The sequence below is a fragment of the Spermophilus citellus genome, assembly GCF_964194105.1.
Source record: "Spermophilus citellus genome assembly, chromosome: 5".
Taxonomy (NCBI): domain Eukaryota; kingdom Metazoa; phylum Chordata; class Mammalia; order Rodentia; family Sciuridae; genus Spermophilus; species Spermophilus citellus.
Window position 1 is genome coordinate 49,243,505 of NC_138186.1, and position 22,994 is coordinate 49,266,498.

A 22,994-nucleotide genomic window follows, 5' to 3' on the forward strand; every position below is an offset into this window, starting at 1 on the left:
AAAAAAATGTGGCATTTATACACAATGGAATATTTTGCAGCACTAAAAAAATAACAAGAACATGGCAATTGCAGGGAAATGGATGGCATTAGAGCAGATTATGCTAAGTGAAGTTAGCCAATCCCTAAAAAAACAAATGCCGAATGTCTTCTCCAATATAAGGGGGGTGACTCAAAATGGGGTAGGGAGGAAAAGCAAGAAAAGAAGATTACCACTAAATAGGGAAGAGAGGTGGGAGGGAATGGGAGGGAGAAGGGGAATTGCACAGAAGATGGAAGGAGACCCTCATCGTTATACAAAATACATGTATGATGATGTGAGGGAAAAAAAAGAAATGTGTCACATTAGATTGGGTAGAGAGAGGTGATGGGAGGGGAGAAAAGGGGTAGGGGGGATAGCAAGGGCAGCAGAATAAAATAGACACTAGTATTGCTGTATGTATATATGTGTCTGTATAACCAATGTGATTCTGCAACCTGTACACTGGGAAAAATGAGAAATTATACCCCATTTGATTCAAATGTATGATATGTCAAGATCATTGTATTGTCATGAGCAACTAATAAAAAAAGAAAAAAAAGAAAAATTTACATGATTTAGCATTCCATCTCCTCAAATTAAATTAGCAAGAGAAACATTTTATTTCCTCATCAAATAAAAGGAAACCTTCTCTTAGTCATTGTCAAATGTTATTCATTCTTTTTACTCAGATGATTATGCTAAGAACTTTGCTAAATGTAAAGCTACCATGTTAAACTCAAAACAACCAAGAAGTGATTAAAAGTGTAATGGATACAGTGGTGCACACCTATAATCCCAAAGACTTGGGAGGCTGAGACAGGAAGATCATAAGTTTGAGGCCAGCCTTGGCAAGTAAGTGACACCCTGTGTCAAAATGAAAATTAAAAAGTGCTGGAGGTGTAGCTCAGTGGTAGAATTTTCCTGGGTCCAATCCCCAATACCAAAAAGGGGGAAAAAAGCATAATGGATAAAGGAGACAGAAAAACAGAAAAAGTAACTTATCTCCCCAATTCCTCAAAGTTGCATGCCCAATACACACACACATGCATGCATGCACATACAAATCTGCCATCTATTATCTGGTAGCAGGAGTTTGCCTTTATCCTAACTGGCAATTGCAGGGAAATGGATGGCATTAGAGCAGATGCTAAGTGAAGTTAGCCAATCCCTAAAACACAAATGCCGAATGTGTTCTTCGATATAAGGGGGGTGAATCTGAAACTAGATACTGTTTGATGGTGTTTAGATCTCATGCATTAAAATTCTCAGGCTACTAAACAAAATTTTTTATCAAAAAATAATAGATCAAATTGCAAAAAGTGTTTGGTCTGCTGCTAGAAACTCAAGAGAGTTTTAAAGACAGAACGTAAGTTAGAATGATAAAAGCAATAATTATGGTGTATTATACAGAAAGTTAAAAGCTACAAAGTAAATTGAATAGGTTCTGAATGGAATCAGAAACAGCTTCTAATTACAGAGGCATCTGTGGAAATAGTGAAGCATAAGACTGTCAGTAGCTTCAAAAATCTATGCAAAAGTTTTAATGCTAACTTTGGATAGATGTGAAACTCCACAGGGGCTCATAGTTTATGGGAGGCATAATTAATGGAGGCAGTTATCATTGATGACCATATCCACAAACTCCAATTTAAAACATGTAACATCATATACAGACAGACCATAAGGACCACATAAAACAGAAAAAAAAATCAGGAAGATGCAGAAAACGACATGTCAGTGTGGGTGATTTTATTTGATACTACAAATTTTTTAAGTATTTGAAAATACAGATGTTTAAAATTATGGGGCTTTTGAGACTATGAATGAAGAACTTGCTTAATGGGAAGTACAGAAGTAGGACAACCTAAAATGTTACTTGATTCCTAATAATTGAGATCTTTTTGAGGATAAAGCTAACCCAAAATATATTTTAAAAAAACACATGGAAAACAAAATTTTGCTTATTTGGTTTCTCTAATGTCTCACTCACCAAAAACACTAGGAAGAGGGTGGAGTGGGACATGACACAATAAGGATTTCCTGGAGCAATAATAATTAACACGGACTCAATGGACACCATACACTGACCATCCATGAGGCTTCCCAGCAACATCCACCTCCAGGCTCCTCCCTAGATCTGCACATTCTGCCAGGGTCCATGGAGGTCCCTGTTCCTCTCCTCCATCTACAGAATGAAAGTTCCCTCTGCTCCATTGTGAATCTGTGCTCCTACAGCATTCAAAACAGGGGAAGTTCACAGGCTCCTTCCAGGTCTCTTTGTAAAAATAGTTCAACTGGCAACTGAGGTGTCAGCTCCAGGGGTTTCTCTAATGGGCTGAAACCTGAGACAGCAAGGGTAGCTCTGAGCTCCTCCTAAAGCTTTCTTGCAGGATTTCTCCTTAGGTCACTTTTTTGCACAGTTCTCATCCCTTCCCCCATTCAGAAAAGTGACTTCTGAAGTTACCCTTGGAGGAGGGTGGACATGAAGAAAGCTCTGATCCTGGGGGCCCTCACCCTGCTGGCCATCGTGAGCCCCTGTGGAGGTGAAAACAGAGTGGGTGAGTACATGGTTGAGGATTTAGGACTGTGAGAGAAAATTGACAAAGCCTGACTGAATTTGTTGCCCCATAGTAGTATATGAAACCACAGTTCCCCTGAATCTGAATTGTTATACTTATTTTCCCTCCAAGAAACCAAAACCCCTAAAATCTAATCTTAGTAGACTAAACTGAATTCTACAATGTCCACCTCTCACTGAGTATTCACGAAGGGCATTATTGTCTTTCTAAAGTCAGAACCAAATGATATAATCAAGGATTATTACAGAATTAATTTATGATAACTCCTGAAATTAGAGATCTTTCTCCAAGTATATTGCTTTCTTTTCATAGCAGTTTATGAACCTACTTCTCCTCACCCACTTTAAACTCTTTCTCAAAGCGATTGCTGACTTATTCTTATTTTATCCATTTTCTTAGGATAATTAAGTCCATAAATGTTTTTGACATACAAAAAATAATGTGCCACTTTTTTGTTTGTTTCCAACATAATTTATATTTTCCAAGTTTGGACCTTACATGCAAGGAGAATAAATTTGACGGAAGATCATTAGAATGGGAAAAATTAAAATGATTAGACATTGAACAAGTCAGTTCCATATGTTGATCTTCAGATTTCCCATGTGTATAATTAATTAACACAATATTCTGAGAAACACACAAAAAATAAATAATCAAATGTGTATTCTAAGTAATGAAGAGCTCTATAAATGCCAAGGTTTGGCATTTTTATAAGTGTAACATTTTGTTTTTTTTGTCTCAGAAAACTGGGATAATGTGATAGAAAACCTAGGGACTTAGAGATAAGTTAGTCTCAGCTGGTCAGCCCAAACTCCAAGTCCTGTCACATCTAACCATCAAAGCACTAGAAGGAGGGCAAAACAGATTAAATTACATCATTCTGTAACTCTGATTTCCTGTTCCATTTCCACAATACCTCCTTAATCTATGACTCACCCCAGTACATATCAGCCTCCTCTTAGGCCTTTACACGGCTATGTCATGGACACTGAAATAATCATTAAAGTTTAAACTATCCCCAAAAAATCCAAGCAAAGAAAATTATAAAAAAATGGAATACAATGAAGTCTTTAAAATATTTCCTAATCATCATTTATTTCTTTATCTAACAAATGTTACTGAATTCCTACTGTGTGCCATGAAGTCTACTAAGTACTCAAGGTACAGAATTGAATAAGACATAACATCCCTATTTCTTATGAAGTATACAATATCATGGAAAAGACAATTTGAATAAAAACAAATTTAATTTTTAGTTAATTAAAATTTAAAACTTAGTCAATTTTTAAACCTTATCTCTCAATAACTTAAAGAGGGAAAAGACAGAAATGGGGACTTTGACATCAGACTATGCAAAATAGGAAACCACATGCTATTAGTCCCTTTACCCAAGTTTATATGTTCAAATCCTACCTTCTGAGGTGATGGTTTAGGAGTTTGGGACTTTAATAGATTATTAGACTGAGACAAGTGCCCTATAAGATATTTCTAAAAATTCTCACTGGCTTTTTATTTTTCTTTCTTTCTTTCTTTCTTTCTTTCTTTCTTTCTTTCTTTCTTTCTTTCTTTCTTTCTTTCTTTCCTTCCTCCCTCCCTCCCTCCCTCCCCCCCCTCCCTCTCTCTCTCTCTCTCTCTCTCTCTCTCTCTCTCTCTCTCTCTCTCTCTCTCTTTTTGTAGTAGGAATTAAACTTAGGGGTGTTTTACCACTGAGTACATCCCTAATTCTTTCTTTACTTTTTTGCTTTTAGACAGGGTCTCACTAAATTACTTAGGCCTTGCTAAGTTGCTGAGGCTACTTTTGAACTGCAATCCTCCTGCCTCAGCTTCCTGAGTCACTGGGATTACAGGTGTACACTATTGCACCCAGCCTCACTTGCCCCTTCTGCTATTGAAGTTATATTGAAAAGATGGCCTTCTAGAGAATAGGCTCTGCAAAAGTCACATCTGCTGGTGTCCTGATCTTGCTTTTTCTAAGCCCTGGAACTAAGAGAAAGAAATTTTTGCTGTTTATAATTCAACCAGTTTATGGAATGCTGTTAAAACAACCCCAAATGGACTAAGATAGAAAATAGATGGTACAGTACGGTGTAACCAGTATGGAAATAGCTTTGGAATTGCAAAATGGATACAGGATGCAAAGATTTTCTGCTGTGTGCTATAAAAGGTCCACAGAATCATGGACAGAATGTGAAGGATGATTCTTGCAGAGGCCCAAAAGGAAAAGAAGAGAGTTATAAAGAGAGAGCCTCAATCTCCTTAGTGAATAGCTAAGTAATACCTAAGAATAAAAGTAATCTTGAAAAAATTGCTTGTAGATTTTCAGAAGTAAAGGTCATTCTGATGACAAGGTCTCAGTTGGAAATAAAGAGCATGTTATTAGGAACTGTCTGTGGTAAAGGTGGTCCTCATTATGGCAAAGAATGTGGTTGAATTATGTTTGTATCCTAGTGTTTCCTAGAATGTAGATGTTGTAACAAATTAAATTGTATATTTGGGTAAGGAAATATCTCAGCATAGTGTTGGATATTCTTGGCTATTTGTACTATATGATAAATGACTTAAAATGAAGTTGGTAATAAAAAAATAAGCAGAACTTTAAAATTTGGATAATCCTCATCCTATACATATTGTTAAAAATGAGATGGCCTGTTTCGGAAAGAGCAGGCTATGGCCAAGGAACCATTTGATAAGGAGATTAGTATGGATTAGTCATCTCAACCAAAGCCAGGTGCTAGTCTGAAGACAATGGCAAGGTTAATCAGCCATCTAATGAGAAGCCAGGACCTGTTATCCAAGACAATGGAAGAATGACCTCAAATGCATTTCAGAGGTCATTGGAGTTGCTACCATCCAGCAAAGGCCTAGAGGGAAAGTGCCCTGGAAACACTGAAGTCACTGCAGAAAGCCCCTCTTAGAGTAATTCCCAGCAGATCCAGAGCAGTATGACCCAGGCACATAGACAATACCTAGGTAGGGCCACCATAAAAACTGGCATGAAGTGGAGCCTCCCAAAGCCATTGGGTCAGTACCTTCTGGAGCTTTGTAGACCCAAATACTACCCTGGGCAAGACCCTTGAGCTCAAAACATCAAACCAAAGAAAATTATTTTCTATCTGCAAGGTTTGGACTTGCTCAAGATCTGCCACTCCTTTCTTTTTTCCTACTTCGCCATTTTGGAACAGGCATGTTTATTTGATGTCTGTCTCACCATTGTACTTTGGAAGCACACAACATGTTTGATTTCACAGCTTCATAACTGGAGAATAATTTTACTCAGAATATCTTGAATCAAGAATATCTGATTTAGGTGATATTTAGATGGGAGTTTGGACTTTAGACTTTTATCTTGGTGCCATAACAAGTTAAAAACCTCTGAGACTCTTGAGATAGAATAAATGCAATTGGGAAAGACATGGATTTGGGAGGCCAGAAGCAGAATAATACAGGTTGTTTATGATATTTTGTTATAGCAACCAAATAGAGTAATACATTGCAATATTTGCAATATTTCCTATGCCTTCTTATTTATGAAGTTTTTTCCCTCTCCCTATATCTCACCTGCCCACTCTTAGCTTCGTGCTCTGGAATGGTTATTCCCCAGCTGGCCATGTCGGCATTTATGGCACAAATATCTACCAGACATATGGTGACTATGGCCAGTTTACCTATGGATTTGATGGAGATGAGCTGTTCTAAGTAGACCTAGAAAAAAAGGAGACTGTGTGGAGGCAGCCTGAGTTTAGCAATTTCGTGACATTTGAAATTCAGAAGGCCCTGAGAAACCTGGTTGTGGTAAAAAAAAAAAAAACTTGGACACTTTGAATAAAGATTCCAACTTTACACCTGCCACCAATGGTAAGGGTCCACATTCTGCTTCTCTTCGCTCCACCTATCTCACAGTCCAGGTCTGATCTCTTCCTTCCCCAGGGGTAGGTGTTCTTTTTATTACATTTTCAATTTTTCCCCCTTTCTAGTATACGTATAGTTCACATCTTATTCTTTTAATATTTAAATATCCCTCTGCTAGGTTTCATGAGATGTTCCTTGAATTCCTACACAAGGATATTCCAAATTTCTTGGCCTAAGAAGCTCTAAGTTGGCTTATTTCTCTCTCTCTCTCTCTCTCTCTCTCTCTCTCTCTCTCTCTCTCTCTCACACACACACACACACACACACACACACACACACACATACACACCCTGTAGGGTCCCAAAGAGAGGAATGTGTTCTGTATTTCAAAATGAAAACATAGAAGCAGCAACTGGTATAAAAATTATTCTAAAATGATAAGAAAATATCTCATTAGTATCTAAGGAATACTAGGCGGCTCCAAAATGATTAAAAATCTCAAGGCACAGTTATCTAAAACGCCAATAAGTGTGCTGTTTTCATTGTAGAAATCCCTGAAGTGGCTGTGACTCTGGGCATTCCCAACACCCTCATCTGTCTAGTGGATAACATCTAGTGGATGACATCTTTCCTCCTGTGATCAATATCACTTGGTTTTGCAATGGACATTTAGTTCCAGAAGGTATTGCTAAGACCACCTTCTATCCCAAGAGGGACCATTCCTTCCTCAAGTTCAGTTACCTCACTTTTGTCCCCTCCACTGAGGATTTCTATGACTGCAAGGTGGAACATTGGGGCCTAAAAGAGCCGCTCCTCAAGCACTGGGGTATGTTGAAATCCCATCATCACTTGTCTACCTTCCAATTCTATTCCCAAGCTACATTGTCTTGCCTTAACCCTTTAACCCCCATTGCCACAACTTTATTTTCCACAATTGCAAAGTCATCCAATAATTGACTTCACTTTCCCAAGGTCTAGTTGTCTTCTGCATTTCCAAACACATGCACCATTTTCCCTACAGACACACCCTGTCCTGTGACTATAATTCTTTTTTCTCAGAACATGAGCTTCCAGTCCCTATGGCAGAGCTGACAGAGACTGTTGTCTGTGCCCTGGGGTTGGTTCTTGGCCTCATGGGTGTTGTGATAGGCACCATCCTCATCATCCACGTCCTACACGTTCGTGGAACTTCCAGCCACCATAGGGCCATATGTGTGATAACCTAGAAAACAGACAGGTAAGGACTCAGATGTGTCATAATTGGAACTGGAGATAGGAAGGCTGGGAGTGCAGGGTTGGCATCCTGTATCCCTAAATGTATCTGGAAAACTTATGGGCTAATTGAAGAATGGCTTGACCTTGGGACAGGGGCACAGGCCTCATCAACCTCATGCTGTCTGCTGTTTCAGATAATCACAATTTACAAGAAAGAAGAGGAATGATTAGCTGACTCAAGCTCTCTGTGCAGGCCTTGCTATATGACTTAGACCCACTTCCTGTTCTGGTTTATGGTATTGCTCCTTCCATGCCCTCCTCCCTGCCCTACTTGAGTGGAATTCATGAAATATTTTTCCCACAGAGATTACTTGCTCTTATAAAATCTTCCAACTTAGTCTTACATGATCGCCTACCTTTCACAGAGAGACCTGTCCCACCCATTTACCTACTTGGCTTTTGGGTCACCCTCATCCAAAATCTGTGTGAAAATTAAATAAATGAATCTCTTTCTGTGGTGTCTTTGCTTAAAGTATACTTTTCCTCTGTCTTTTTCCTAGAACTGATTTAGGTTGTGCACAAGAATGGAAGAGATTATGTTGAAATTTTATCAGATTTCTTAGGTCCTTAAGTTCTTTATCAGGCCATATTAATAACACCACAGCTGAAGTATCAAAATGATATTGTATCATAATAAAAGATTTTTTTTTTACATTCAGCATTTCCTTTTTGCTCTCACTCTTTCTTTACCCTTTTCAGGATCAGTGAGTATAGTGAATACTTTATTCCCTAAATGTAGTATTTTTGTGAAAAAAGAAAGAGCAATGCTTAAGTTTTGAGTTTTCAAATAGCATTCTAAAAGCTATGGAAGAAATAAAAACTTGAAATAAAATATTTTTAAAGTCATATATCAGATTTTCAAGAACATAAAGTCAAAATATTCTCCACAAATGCTGGATTTAGGAAGATGGCAGCGTGAGGGAAGTTGTCTGCTCCCATAATTCACCACACATGAGATGGAAGATCTCTGGATTGGCCAGACATAAGACAGAAGTAAAAACAAGAAAATAAAAAATGTTGTGTGTGTCCCAGAAAGTGCTTCATACATTGCTCCTTTTGTGGGTAACATCAATGAAAACAAACAAACAGACAGGCAATATACTGGATAAAGGCACCTATAGCAGGGGTATCTACCACCTCATCCCCTGTTGACATTTATGAAAGTATAAAAACATTTAAATCCACTCCATGCTCAAGCTCATAAATTGAGATTATTGACATTATAACCTAGGCATTTTATGATATAAAATATTGTATATTTTCTGAACATGTTAATCATCCAATATTTTAAATGTGTGCCCTTCAGTAACCTCAAAATAGATTTTTGAGGAGATGGTGATGCTAACTCATACCATTTTCACTAAAGGACCTAGTCTAAGTGGATGAGATATATGCACATGGCAGCATAGGATAAAATAGTATATAACTGTGGAGAGCAGTGACAGAGAATGGGAGAGCAGTGACTGAGATTGGGGGTTCTCTGACCTTATATCTGTGACGCACCAGGTGCCTGGGAAAGTTTCTGTGCAAGGGTACAGGATGCCTCGATGCTATGGTAATGCCCTGCCTGAGGAGGCTCTGTGCAAGAGTCTTATCAGCTTCAACCTTGATCTCAGGCACATAGCTCCTGGGAATAGAGGAATTCTCATGCTAGACAATGACAATGTTTCACCAGCTCTGCTACTTCTGAGCCTGCTGGCCTAAACAATGTACCCTCTTGAGCACTGCACAACTGCTCCTAACATTGCACTTTGCAATGTGGATTGCAACTATGGAAAAGCTGCATAGATGTTTCTAATTTTGTAGCTTTCCAGACTATAAAGAATAATGCTTGGTCTGGGGATGTGGCTCAAGCAGTAGCGCGCTCGCCTGGCATGCGTGCGGCCAGGGTTCGATCCTCAGCACCACATACCAAGGAAGATGTTGTGTCCGCCGAGAACTAAAAAATAAATATTAAAAATTCTCTCTCTCTCTCTCTCTCTCTCTCTCTCCCTCCTCTCTCACTAAAAAAAAAAAAAAAAAAAAAAAAAAAAGAATAATGCTTGCATAGTCTTTATCCTGATAATGAGATACACATAAATAAAGATTGCTGATGTAACTCCCTAGGTCTGCTTCTCCATCAGAGAGCAATGTTCCACCAGATGCCAGCTTTATCACAAAATATGCATGAGTGAATCTCTATATTTTTTAATTCCCCATGGCCCTCACCAGAACCACCAGTTTGGCTGTGCTGGTCACAGTATATAATTTCTGAATGATGGTTCTCCTTCTGAGAAGAGGTCTTATGGTGGAAAATCCTCAAAAAGAATATCCCAGTGATTTTTTTTTGTCTAAAGTACAATTCACTGTATACATTTTATTTACAATTTTGTACTCTGTCTTAAAATGAATGGGACTGCTTTTTTTTTACTTCAGCCATTTTTAACCAAAGCAAAATTGCTTAAGGAATACAAAGTGTTAAAATACAGCATAAAGATATGAAACCAGGCATACTAATTCTACTTAGGAATGTAACTATGATGTTACTTTTTTATAATCCATAATCATGTTCACGAAATCACACAAAGTTCCTTATTTGAATGAAATGTATAAATTTGTAGCAAAAAATCAAAGTATGCACAAAATTAATAATTATTCCACTTTTGTGTCATTCCTAGATGCTTTACCTTATGTTACATGAGGGAAATGGAAAACTGGAATCAGAATCATCAGTGTTATCAAGTAGAAAAACAAATAAATTAAAATCTAGCAGCCCTCTCAAGGGTACAGTAAATATAATGCTGTCAAAAGAAACAAAGTAAATTGCTAGAAAACTGTATGCATCATGTTCTTTCAAAGCAGCAGAATATACTCTGTATACAATGGAACATAAACTCATTTTTTTTCTTATTTAGGTATAGAAATGCAAGTTCTTTTAAATTTTGTCAATGGGTAAAACTTGTTTATAATGACATTTCTACTAAGCTAATACAAAATGGGCCAGGAACACATTTATGGAATCTGTGGGAGTGTGAATTGTAATCCTTTGATTGGGATAGTGGCACCTCTATTTTTAAATTTTTAAAAATAACATCGAAGTATAAGACAAAGGCAAATGAGACTTTCTTATATCTTAGAAACATTTAGATAAAATCAAATTTAAATGCAGTTCACTCTGCTTTTGAAGAGGTTTTGGCTCAGCCCCAAATCTCAATTGCTTGAAGCAGTCTTCTTGGAGAACCCTCAGAAGGCCTCTTCTTAAACACAAACCTATTTTTAGAGATAGATCCTCTCTTAGTAACTGTGTCTTTATGAGACTGATAACCAATCTCTATCACTCTTGTATACTCTCCCTATATATGTAACAGCCTCTCTATATTCACATTCAGTAAGTCCATGTTGATGTCTTATCACTTTAGCTCTAACATGAACAACAGCTCCACATAGATTATCACTGTTGTCATCAAAAAATTCTCCAAATGGGCTGGGGATGTGGCTCAAGCGGTAGCGCGCTCGCCTGGCATGCGTGCGGCCCGGGTTCGATCCTCAGCACCACATACCAACAAAGATGTTGTGTCCGCCGAGAACTAAAAAATAAATAAAAAAAAAAAATTCTCCAATAAGGCACAGTAGTGTCTCTAGACAAAAGCTGTCACGGTCACTTCATCTTTGCTGTTTGTTCAGTGTCATGAGCCACTTTCCGCCCCATTTGTGTTTCTCATCTTCCCACACAGGCTCAATACCTTCCTTAAAATTTGAGTAGTCACAGCCAGGAATTGAATTACTAGACAACTAGCTAAGATTGTATACAGCCCCAAAGTCTTCAACTGTATCAAACCTAGAGATCAGTAGAAGGTTTTCTTGACAAGTTTTACATTTATCATTTTTAAAAAACCAGAATGCCCATCTATTCTGTAGAGGATGCTTTACATAGGGTTCTGGGTTAGCAACCTCCTGATGAGAGTCTGTTTTCTCCTTCTCTGAAGGCAGGGGATTAGCAGTAGGGGTGGTTCCCAGTTCCACAGTCACCATCCTACATGAATCTCCCCAGTGATGTTTGAGGCTAAGTTACAAATGCCAAACTTAGACCTGAAACTGGAAGTGGCAGGTCTCATGTGACACAAATTAAGACAAGAAGGAAGAGGTGAGTACTTTATAGAAAAGCAAAAATCTTATAAAGAAACAAGAAAAGAGAAAAGTGGTATAGCAAGTTACTAAAAAGTGGGAAAGCAAAATTTAAAAATAATAAATCAGGGTTTGATATCCTGTGACCCAGAAGATCTGTTTCATTTCAGATTTCATTCTTGCAGATATTCATTTTTGAAAGCCGGAATGTTAAATTCTAATTTTTGGTAGCTTCATCAGAATAATTTTCTTTCAAGTTGTGTATTGACAAAAAGAACAAATAAATTATTTGGATCTAAATAGTTTTCTCTTATGTTGTAAAATTGTGAAAAGAGGTATCTTGCATGTATTGATAAGAAAATACCAAAGGGGTTGATAAGTTATTCCTTTGCTTCTAGACTCTGTTTAAGGGTTCTGTTGATCATGTAAAAGGGACATATGTCTCTCATATAAGCAATGTAGGACAACAGTTTTAACAACTCCATCATATTAAAAAACTAGTGATTTCTTGTCTTTCTAAATTTACAAAGGAATAAATACTACTGGAAACATGTTATGATCTTGAGATAAGAAATTATATTAGAAAAAAATAAGTGTAGTTTAAGGGGGAAAATTAAGTATAGGTCCACATTCTTGGTAAAACATAAAGTACAGCATATTTCTCTTTGGCATTTAGCCTGCCCCTTAATGAGGATCACAAAGATAACTAATTCATCTGAAACTGGTTCCCCTGTCTAAGACAAGGACTTAGGTACAGGTGGTTCAATTGGGAACAAGAATGATGGAAAAGCATAGGAAAAGGGTAAAGGGGGGGGGGGAACACACACACACATACACACACACACACACACACACACACACTCACAAAGGGATGTGTTGTTAAAATTACTGCTCTGGGCAATGGAGATGATATTGCTGCACAGTAGGCAGAACACTTTCCCTAACCGTCACCTGAAGGACAAAAGTCTTACCTATTGTCTTCTACCCCTATTGGTTGAAGACTGCCTCCAGGGGCACTGACACCCCTAAGTTCCTAGGCTACACGTTAACATAGGCCAGATGGGCCCTGAAGATGGCTCTGAGAGCAGGACGAGATGCTCTTGAGGGAGGGAGTCTGGATTTCCTCATAACCTCCCACAGCAGCTGCAGCTGACACCACATGGACCACAATGGCATGGTGAAGGGACCATATTCCAGCCCTTCTACTGCCAAGATCCAATGACAACCCTCATTAAACCTATTTTATCACTGAGTCTTCATGCTTATGGATGATTATATAGTCATTATAAAAGACCTAATAAAGAAGGTAATTAAAGGATATGCCAATCCCTGACAGCCCCCAAACGGCTGTTGGTATTCATCTTCTCCTGGCTCTACCACATATTCAGGCTTTCCCTCACCTGGGCCAGCATTCCAACCTGCCCAGCTGGCTTCCCTGATGGGGAACTACAGGTTTCATCACCCCGGTCGCCTCATCTTGCTATCATTGTTTTCTTATATCTAGCTTATCATATTTCTCTGGCTCTTTTAAAGATGTTTTATCTTTAATCTTCAGTAATTGGATTAGAATGGTTCTGGTGCTTGTTTTATTTTATCTTCTCTGGGCTTCACTGAGCCTCTTCAGTTTGTAAATTTCTGTATTTGAATATGAATTTGTTTCTTTTTCAAGAACACTTTATGCAATTAATCCCTTTCTTCTCTTCTTTGGGGCTCCAGGGACATGAACATTAGACCTTTTGATATTGTCCCACTGGTCCCTGGAATGTCTGTTCACTTTTTAATACTCATTTTGTTTTTCAAATTGTTTACTGGATATTCACCCATCTTCAAAATCAATTGTACTTTTACCTGTCATTTCCATTGTGCTATTGATTCTCTCAGTGAATTCTTATTTTGCTTAGGTCATGTTTTTATTCCAGATTACTGGGTGGAAGCAGGGGGAATACGGGGGATTGAAACCAGGGACACTTAATGCTGCTCTGTGCCTGTGCTGAGAATATGCCACTCAGTGTTTTGTCTGGCACTTGGATGGTAGTTTATGTCATAGCCCAGCTGCCTTTTAACTTGTGATTCTCCTTTCTCAGCTTCCAAAGACACTGGAATAACAGACATGTGCCACCACAACCAGCTTCATTTTTTTTAATATGGTGTGTGTCCCTGCTAAAAACTTTTAGAAGTGGTCATGTTTCCCCAGGATTATTTGTGTACCAAATAAGTTTGGATTATATTCCTCACATTTTGAATATACATGTGGGGTTTGTGTTCTATTAATTCCTCTGGAAAATGTTGAAATGTTTGCTTTAGTAGGCAACTAACCTCATCAGGTCTAGAAGGCAACCTCTGTCCCATCTCTGTGGATGGTAGTACTGATGTCAGTACAGTTTCTCAATCCTTTCCAATTCTGCTCTGTCCTATGCTGAGCATATGCCACTCAGTGTTTTTTTTCTGCCACTTGGATGGTAGTTTATTTCATAGCCCAGCTCCTAATGCATATGGTGAGCTGGTAAAAGACTGTGCCACTCAGGTGCAGCTTGAGAATCCTGGGATCCCCAAGAGTTATGATGAATTTATAGAATGACTCTCTCCTCTAGTTCCTATAGGTCCCTCTACCAGTTTCTCAGTCCAGAAAGATGAGCTTCTCTCAAAGTAGTTTCCAGTACTATTAAATAATTCCACACAATTAGAACTGCTTTTGAGGCAAAATGGCAAAATAAAATAGAGAAAAAATAATGTTAAATACCCCTAAGCTCTGTAAGTCACAGTTTTTATGGCCATCAAATGGGTTTTGCTCTCGCAGTTTTTAATACCTCCACCACTGCACCTTTTGGCCATGCCCATGACAAAGCTAAAATAGAAAAAGAAAAAAATAAAATAAAATAAAGGTGTATTTCCCCCATACTCTCCATAACTTTCCCCTTTCCAATCTTCTGGTTAGAAACAGGGAGTGGAGTGCCTTTGGAGTTTCTTCTGTCTGCTCCATGACCACAGTTACCCCAGCCAAAGCCAAGAGTGAAAAGAGAGAAGAACCAGGAACCCCTCCCTGACTGCCATTTCTTCAGGTTCCACTATCCTCCTACTACTGTTTACTTTTCAAGGTCCATGGGTGGCTCTTTACACATTCTGTTCAATATTTTTCATCATGATCACTGGGAAAGAGAGACTATAGTGGGCTATGTTCCAACTTAGCCAGTACAGAATGATTCTGAGCATTACCGATAAAGGATGTTTTAGAAGATTATAGGATTCTAGGTTTCTTTGGGGGCCAAAGAGGTTCTTGATGGATTTTAATGATGTCTTCCATTGTTTTCTGGATTACATACTTTCTAATGAAAGTCAATCTTAACTCTTATTCTTTTTTAAAAAATAATGCACTTTTTCCTCTCATCAATTGAAAGCTTTTCCCTTTATCTTTGGTTTATAGCAAGTTATTCATGCTATTTAAAAGCATATTTTTATTTGCCTATATTATGATTGAAGTTGAGTTTCTTGAACCTGTGTTTTGTCTTTAATTGGTTTTAGAAAGTTCTCTGTTATTATGTTTCCATTCTTGCATCCTTTATCACTTCTTTATAAAACACTTTTAATTTTATTAAACCATTAGTTGATGAACCACATATCTCTAATGCTCATTTTCTTCTTCTTTATTTTATTTTATGCTAATATATTATACTGATTGGTGTCATCTAAAATTGGGGTTAACGTCTTAGTGAGATTAATGTATATATATGCTATTTGTTCATTACATAATATGAGCCAGGTAATATTCCAAGTTAGATGGTAATAAATGCTCCCTAAAGGAAAAAAAAACATAACTGAGGGAATGAGTAGGTATCGCTAATCTCATATATACTATTTGAACTGAGACTTGAATGACAAGAAAAAGCCAACTATTCAAAATCTACAGCAAACCACTCTAGTCCTCAAGAACAGTAGGTGCAACTCCTAAACAGGGACAGACTTTGCATGTGAGAGCACTAAATAGGGAGACAGTATAGCTAAGCTAATTGGGAGACAAAAAGAATGCTATGTCATGAATGAGTAAAACCACAGAAAAAGGCATAGTGAAGGAAGTTACTTGGATTACTCTGATATTTTCTGAAAACCCTGGCCACAGCTGTCTGAAAGGGACATTGCGGTAATGCTGAGTTTTCTCCACTGAAACCAGAACATATGGTTTGAGAGATGAAAAAGGAAGAAGGCCATCGTTCATTAAAGAAAACAAGTCTTAAAAATACATGAAAATCGAGTGTAAGACACAGGCATGTCAATTATTTCTTGTAAAGAATTATATTTAAATTAATGTTCTGTGAGTTTTAAAGAAAAGATTAACTTGAATTTATTGTTTTACTTCGTTGGAGTGGCTACTGTTACATTAAGTAGAAAAGGCCTATTGGGCCAAAAAACCATTGATTTGCACATGATCTAATCTGTAATAAGACCATCACTCATAATTTCCATGGAAGAAGATTTGATCTGAAAATTACTTATGCTACTAATAGAAGTGAAAAAAAATTTTAAGAGTGCCCTATTCCCATATGTAGTGGGTCGGAATAAAACAGCTCTCAACCTCTTCCAGTTCATCTGTCCTGACTTCAGAAGGTGCAACATTGAAGAGGACACTCCCTGGGTAACCTTTGATGTCATTTAGATTGACTAATCAGAAGAATTCTGTGAGAGTTGAACATGATTAGATGTTCTTTTAGCTGAAAATTATTCGGTGTTGGAATGAGAAGAGATCTTCATATCTGATAACTCACTTTAGGGATGTAAAGAGGCAACACACAGCAAGTCCCTTTTACCAGTGCAAATTGATCAGAGCAGCTCACTAAATGGAGGGGCTTCCCCATGTGGCTGTCTCAACCAATGTGGTTCCCTGGTTAGAGAAGAGGGAGTGGCTTCATAGGTGGCCTTATTCATCTGTTTCTATTCCCCTGGTAATTCTCTGAACTATATTAAGCCTTGTAATAAACTCTTATCTTCCTAAAATCAGCTACAAAATTTTGCTCTGACACTGTTCTTTTATCAATATTCCATGTCTATCAGTTGAATAGAAGAAAAAATCCTTGGTGGCAATTCAGCTCCCTCTTCTGCAGTACCTATGACTTTGAACTCCTTTGTTGAACACTATACTTAAGACTGCGGCTTTGGGGTTTTGTCTGTAGCAGTGAATGAAAGACTTCAGCAACACTGAAGAATTATCCATCTTCTGAGTCCACATAAAATTTAAATTAAATAATGAAAAGGATATCTTAGAGAACCCCTATTTTTTACATGCTTTGTCTGGTTAATAGAAATTAGAAAACAATAATTTTTCTCTTGCCTTTGGCATAATCAAGAGAAAGCCTTAGAATAAGAACTTCAAAATAGGCTGATTTTGAATGAATCAAAAATGGCAGCTGCAGCAACACCCTCTTGGTAGTTTAGTGAATGTGTCTCCCAACATTACAGAAAGTTAGAGAGAGAGACAAACCTGAAATAGCAGAAAAGGAAGAAAACAAAACTATCTTTTTAACAGTATAAATGTGATACAGGAAATGCAAACAAGTCTAAAGATGGCTCATGAGATTTATTATAATAGTTTAGCAAAATTATTGACTTCAAGATCTTATATGATGAAGCATTCTATTTCTGTTGAAAACACAGTATTAAAGATTTTATTTTTTCTTCCTTCCAGGGATTAAACTCAGGGGCACTTAACTGCTGAGCCACATCCCCAGCACTTTTTATATTTTATTTAGCGACAGGGTCTCACTAAATTATTTAGGGCTTGGCTAAATAGCTGAGGATGTGAACTCGCCTTCCTCCTGCCTCAGTCTCCCCTGGCTGCTGGGATTACAGGACTATTGAGGATGTTTAAAATAAGGTTATTGCAGAATCACTTTTGGCAGAGAGGGTGGTGAGAAAAGGAGCATGACCTGCTCCTGGGGACCCTCTGGGACCCTTTGCCCCAGGCCGGCAGGTGAGCTGAGAGCCTGGGGACAGGCCATAGCCTCTGCCCTGCAGACCCCAGAGCTCCTGCAGCGCCTATGCACTGGCTGACCCAGGCTGTCAAGGAACCCCTGGCTGGATGACCCGAGGGCTGCAGCAACCTGTCAGACCCGGACCCTGTGGGCTGCCTGGTCTGCTGCCCCAATCCTGTCGTCCCAGGCAGAACCTCCACTGAGGACATGGCACGCCTTTGGGTGGTGGCTGGTGGGACTAGGAGAGAAGAACGGAGGTCCCCCAATGCCATGGAGGTTGGTGGGAGGGGGGACTTTGAGGGCCAAGAAGGTGAGCAGAAACCAAAATCTTGGCCACGCCTTGGACAGCAGAGCAGCGCAGACCAGGGCCCTCTGTTACCCCTCAGTGCCAGCTCCTGGCGACACCACCTTGTAGGACAAGGCAGAGGCCTTAACGCCCTGGAAGGTGATTACGCCCAGATGACCAGGGTGGACCCGTTAGGCCTAGAGGTCGGTGTTCCTCCGACACAGAGAGCCTGCAGAGCAACAGGCCGCAAGTGACCCACTGGAAATGCCACCGCCCTGCGGGAAGATTCCGTGGCCCTTTGGAGAAGCCTGTGTGTACAATATGAAAGGCCGCTCTCAACTCCCCCACCTTTAAAACTAGTGACAAGTCTGGACCTTGTAAATGTAAAGAGGTTGTCCACGTGTGATAAAGGTAGACGGTGACGTCCGTAAATGCCCGTGTTAAAACCTCAGAAATGTCTTCTGGAAGGGACTTTGAAATGGATTTGTTAGACCAGCTCTAGGAGGGACACGTGTCCACGTTTGCCCAGTGGGTTAGAAGACATGGAGAAGCCTTTGACCATGACACTGAGGAGGTCCTGTGCCAGATGGGTCTTGTGTAAAAGATGTTTTTCATAAAATAACGATTGTTTTCTGTGCATTTTATTCCTCATTACTGTATTTATAGTTGAAAATGCTAAGTACTTGTTATGAAATATCTAGACTTTCTAGATATTCTAAAGTGCCTGATATATGTTAAAAGTAGAAATGGTAAAATATAGCACATTTTGTAAATTTTCTTATGAAATGATTTGGGGGGAAATAACCAAACCCCCTGTTGAGTGGTGCAGATTGTGAGCTGCTCCTCAGGAGCACCATGCCAGTGTGGCAAGGGTTGTTCCTGTGTTCCTGGGTTTTGTTTTACTTTGCTCTGTATGTAATGTATATAAAGGACAAATCCTTTCTAGATGTTAAAGAGGTTGCCAGTATATGACAAAAGTACAATTCATAAACAAATTGTGTATAGTTTGTGTTAAAGTTCCTAGAAAAGATTGTCTTCTGAAAATTTGAGTATTATAGCCCACTGGGTCAGTGAAGGGCCAGAAAACTCACATTTTGAAGACATTTTCAAATTAGAACTATTGTTACATGTGTGCAGTTTATTCAAGACTATTGTGTACATAGTGAACAAATTGAGTTCTTACTTGAAACTCCTAGTCTGTCTAGATATTTAAAAATGCACATTGTATGTTAAATACAGATGTAGTAAAATGTCACTTTGTAAATATCTTTTTGCTAAAACTCATATGAAATATTGTCTTTTGGGAATGGAACTGTGAAACCACCTCTGTGAGCAGTATATTACTATCTGTACTTGTTGAGTGATGTGGAGGAGGGCGGGAACAATTGCTAAGGGTAATATGTTCCTGTGTTCATACTTAGACATGTTCAGACATCAGTTTTCAGCATGTTTTGTACATTTTATTTTGCTATGTATCTAGTGTCTATGATGGAAAAATGAGTCCCAATTTTGCAACATATAATCTCTAGATGTTAAAGAGTGTATGATCAAGTAGTTAGCAAAATTAGCACATTTTGTACATTTTTATTGAAATTCATAGGAAAGCTTGTCCTCCATAAAAACAAACTTTTGGATATGAATATACTCAACTTGCTCTAAGCATTACATATGCTTCTAATTGTCCACTGGACTGAAAGTAGAGAAAAGAAAGTGAGAATGGAAAGGTTCAAGGACAAAATATTAGAAGATACCTCTGATTATAACTATTGTTACATGTGCAATTTTATTTACCAGTTCTGGGTGCATCATGGATAGGTTCTTATGTGGAATATCTAGTCCTATTTAGAAGTGCTTGATGAACTTAGAAGTAGTAGGATGAATCCTTTTGTAAAGAGCTTTTAAAAACTGATGGGAGGTTGTGAGGGGAATGGGAAAATAAACAAGGAGAGAAATGAATTACAGTAGATGGGGTAGAGAGAGAAGATGGGAGGGGAGGGGAGGGGGGATAGTAGGGGATAGGAAAGGTAGCAGAATACAACAATTACTAATAGGGCATTATGTAAAATTGTGGATGTGTAACCGACGTGATTCTGCAATCTGCATTTGGGGTAAAATTGGGGGTTCATACCCCACTTCAATCTAATGTATGAAATATGATATGTCAAGAGCTTTGTAATGTTGTGAACAACCAATAAAAAAATCTAAAAAAAAATAAAAAAATAAAAACTGATGGGAAATACTGTGTTTGGAATTGTTAAACCACCTCTAAACAGAACACTGTCTGTACTTGTTCACTGGTTTGAGGGAGGCAGGAGGGAAGTTGCAAAAGGTGTTTGGTTAGAGTGTGCTAGACAATTTCAGCTTACCCATTGCCCTGCAATGTGCATTTCATTTGTCTTTGCTGTTCTGTATATATTGTGTATATACTGGACAAAGGAGTCTTAATTTTATAATATTTAGCCTTTAGATTTTAAAGAGGTTGCCAAAGTATAACAAAAGTAGAGTAAGTAAACTAAAACATTTTCTACACTTTATGTTAAAATTCATAGAAAGGCAGTCTTCTGAAAAGTCCCTTCAGAAGTGAAATTGTAATGTCATATTATATGACACTCAGATAAGACACATGTGACATAGGAAACAGAAGTGGAAGAAATGAAGGATTCTAGGCCAGAATGATCCTACAAAGAAGAAACTTTCAGATATAACCATTGTTATATGTGTATAGTTTATTTAAGTCCTTATTTGAAATATGTAGGATTTCTAGATGTTTAGAAGTTCACAAAGGATGTTAAAAGTAGAGGTAGTGAATGAAATATTTTGTAGATTAAAAAGAATATTATTGCATATTCCAAAACAGGAAAATATAAAAACACAAAAGTTAACACTGAAAAATAAACAATAAAATCCTGCTGTATGGAGATACCCCACCATCACTACCAGTATATGTGTCAAAGTGACAAAATAGCCAAGACAATTTTGCCATCATGACTGAGGGAAGGAGACACTACAGACATCAAAGTGTATGATAAAAAATGTATACAGATTAAAAGTAAAAGGATTCCAGGAATAGGCTAACCCATGAAACAGAGGTCTTCATGGGCAACCAGCAAATATTTACTAAGCACTTACCGGATACTAGGGCACAGCATTTCAAAAGTATGTGATCTGATTATTTAAACATAAATAATGCAGGACTTGCAGAACTTGGGCTACTACTAATCTTTTTTAGAAAAACCCAAGTAGCAGGACATCCCGGGGATCCATACTGTAAATATTTACCATCAGACTTACATGGACAGAATAAATGTCAAACGTATCAATACCTGTCCTAGCTTTGACAACTTTATTTTCCCTGATGACCTCTCTGAAGTAGATAGTAGCAGCAAATATATGTTGGAAATGAGTGTGGGGATGTTCTATTACATAATTCCAGAAGTTACTGCATTTATATCCCAGTGGCTTCCCTCATCATCATCTGGTAATAGGTCACATAAATAAGCAATGGGAAACTGACTTTTCCCAGATTATCAAATACCACTTTTTGCTGAGCAAAAGTGATTTCTGATTATACTTTTATTGTCGTTATGTTTTATATCCTCATGTTTTGAAGGTAGATGAGTTTATCCTTTCACCATAATTTACAGGGTCAATAAGAACCACCCAAAGCAAATAAAGATAAATTCATGTAACCAGAGAGCTTGGATTTGGAGGTTGATATGATTTGAAATTCTCTTTCTATAATGGCACAAATGAAACTACAGATGAATGTAAACTACACAAATTATACTTGAAGCATCATGGGTGTGGGCACTGAGGATCAAACCCAGGACCTCATGCATGCTAGGAAAGGGCTTTACCACTGAGCTATTCCTTCAGCAACAAACTTTTAATGGGTAGGAAAAAAACAGAGAAGTACACTTCCTATATAGAGGGAATGACAATTGATATTACTATTATTGTATTATCATTATTACAGTTACCATCTATCCAGTCTTGCTTTGTTTTTCATACTTTTATCTTTTTTGAGGAAAAAAATCTGGCTTTCTGCCACAGAAATTGGGTCAAAATTAAGGCCTGACTTAGAGTCTATATCCCATGGCTAAAATGATTGGTTGAGAAATTGGAATTTCACTCTATCAGGGATTTCTCTAGATTGTTAAGCTGGAGTTGACATATTTGATCTCTTGCTATTCGAGTGATAGGCTGAAAATTTGAGATATTCCTCTACATACCCATATTTCCAGAGGAGAATATAAGAACTATCAGGAAAAGCAGTACTCAGACAAACACAGAGAGCATAAGCAAGAGAGAAAGAAATACACGCAAAGACGGATAAAGAGAGGCAGAGAAATAAACACAAAGAGAGAATGCAGACAAGGAGAAAGATAATGGACTATAGAAGGACAGAAAGAAATGACCATGTGCACTATGAGCACAGGCCAATGGATGGATTGAGAAAGAAAAGAAAAAAGAGGCAGACAGCAAGACATTCTAAAGCAGGTAATGAATAAAAAATGTGTGAGAGAGAAGATCATGGAGGAATGCAAATGGAAGAAAGTTAGAAAAACCATATCATATATGAACAAAGAGAGGATCCTTCAGATAGACAGAGAGAGAGAAAAATGGATGTTAATAAGAGACAGCCAGGCACAGTGGTGCACCCCTGTAATCCCAGCAGCTCAGAAAGCTGAGGCTGGAAATTGTGAGTTCAAAGCCAGCCTCAACAACAGGGAGGCCCTAAGCAATTCAGTGCGATCCTGTCTCTAAATAAAATACAAAACAGGTCTGCAGATGTGGCTCAGTGGTTGAGTGCCCCGGTATCAAAACTAGATAAAGAGACAGACAGATGAAGAGCTACAGAGTAGAAAAAGAAGCACACTGAGAGAAGAGAGTAAAGACAGAAGGAAAAGGTCAGAAAGA

At 38.1% G+C, this 22,994-nt stretch overlaps 1 pseudogene across 1 annotated transcript; it reads left to right on the forward strand.

Moving 5' to 3' along the window:
* Nucleotides 1-2,503: 2,503 nt before the first annotated feature.
* Nucleotides 2,504-8,432, forward strand: LOC308649389 (HLA class II histocompatibility antigen, DQ alpha 2 chain-like; annotated as a pseudogene). The gene is made up of 5 exons: nucleotides 2,504-2,579; nucleotides 6,202-6,455; nucleotides 6,998-7,275; nucleotides 7,509-7,627; nucleotides 8,424-8,432. The product of its transcript is annotated as an HLA class II histocompatibility antigen, DQ alpha 2 chain-like (transcript).
* The last annotated feature ends 14,562 nt before the right edge of the window (nucleotides 8,433-22,994 follow it).